At 50.0% G+C, this 1,625-nt stretch overlaps 1 long non-coding RNA gene across 1 annotated transcript; it reads left to right on the top strand.

Moving 5' to 3' along the window:
* Positions 1-23: 23 nt before the first annotated feature.
* On the top strand, positions 24-1,104 carry LOC111735761. Its single transcript, XR_002778965.1, has 2 exons — positions 24-139; positions 525-1,104. It is a non-coding gene; the product is annotated as an uncharacterized LOC111735761 (long non-coding RNA).
* Positions 1,105-1,625: the final 521 nt, after the last annotated feature.

Here is a 1,625-nt window from a genome sequence, read left to right as displayed (position 1 = left end):
TCAGGGGCCTCCGCGCGCGCCGCGCTTAAACCCGCGAGCGCCGGCCGCGCGCCGCCCAAGGTGCCTCAGCCGAGCGCCGAGCCGTCGATCCTCTCGCCGCCGCCCGCGCTCCGCCGCTGGTGGCTCCACCCGCCATTGTGTAAGTGCCACTGCCGCCCCGCGCGTCGTCCGCGTCCTCGGCGCGCGGGCCCGGGGACGGGGCGGGGAGCGCGGGTAGGGGGCGGCCGCCCGGCTTTCCCCCAGTGCCCGGACGGCGACGGCCGCGCGGGGACGGGCTGGAGGGGCGGCCCCGTGGAGGGAGGCGCGCGTCGTGCCGGCATGCTGCGCCCCGGGACCCCGGCCTCCCGAGTCCCCGCTCCTTCTCGCGGCGGCGCGCGCGGCGAGCGGTGCCGGGGCCAGGACGCCGAGCGCCGCCGCTCCTCCGTGGTCTGCGCCCGGCGCGGCGTTAAAGCGGCCAGATGCTCTGGCAGGTTCACGTGTTGAATCAGACATTCATTCTAACGTGCCATTTTTACTTTTTCTAGTGTCGAGGCCAATAATTCGATATGGAGCATGCCTTTACCCCGTTGGAACCCCTGCTTCCCACTGGTACTGTATTTCTTCCCACGTTTCACAGTCGCATTGACGGGCCCTTGCGCCCAGAGTCCTGAAGAGGTTTAAAGGACTGGACCCTGGACCCGTAATAGTTTCCAGTCGGCCTCTGATTTCCTAGTTCTGCGCCCTTAGGCTTATTTCTCACTGTTGCACCTGTTTCCTTATCTGAAAAAAAAGACGAGGATAAATAGTCCTTGCCACACAGAGTTCTCTAATACATTACTCGATACATTGTATGCATTCCACCTGTAGAAGATTTAAGGGCTACTTGTAACGTTAGTTCTTAGGCCTCTAACAGCTGTGAACTAATCTCTAACAAGGTGGTAGAACTTTAGACGCCAAAGATGTAATGATCAATTGTTATTTCCTATCCATTGTGCAAAGTACCTGAAAAAGATTAGTAAGTGGTTATATAAAATGTTTCAAAGGTAGAACACTCACTCAATTTGTGTTACCTTACAGTTTCCAATCACTGTAATTAACATAGAAATAGAAGGAAAGTTTTTTTGAGACTGATTGTCAGCATTTATTCTCATGTGGTAATTGATTTGTGTAGTAATCTCATAATACTAAATATATTCTTTACTAGTTACTATTTTTCTGTTCGGTAGAAATTCTAGTTTCAGTTTCATATATTCAAACTGCTTAGTATTTTAATGTTTAAATTTGTTTTTCATAAACATGAATTCATGGCTGTTGTTTAAGGTATTGAGTTTGATTTGAACTTGGCAGGTTTTCCACGTCCTGCGAGAAATGATGGTAAAACAATTGAAGGATAATAGTAATAACTATAAGGGACACTGACTCCTCCCTCTCCTTCTTGCACATACCTGTATATCTTATTTCCAGGTGAAGAGAACAGTGCCAGAACTAGAACCTGAATCCAGATATGTTTGGCTTAGTTAAGACGTTGGATGTTTTACTTTAAGCAGCTTTTCAAAAGTTAAGGAAAAGCATTGGCAAACAAAGATTTTGCAGCTTAAATTTCATAGTTCTCAGTTATTCAGTGGTAGCTGGACCAGCAGCATTTG

This window comes from Pteropus vampyrus, unplaced genomic scaffold (genome assembly GCF_000151845.1).
Source record: "Pteropus vampyrus isolate Shadow unplaced genomic scaffold, Pvam_2.0 Scaffold1000006785, whole genome shotgun sequence".
NCBI lineage: Eukaryota > Metazoa > Chordata > Mammalia > Chiroptera > Pteropodidae > Pteropus > Pteropus vampyrus.
The sequence above is the reverse complement of the archived record's forward strand: the minus strand, read 5'-3'. Positions and strand labels throughout refer to the sequence as shown.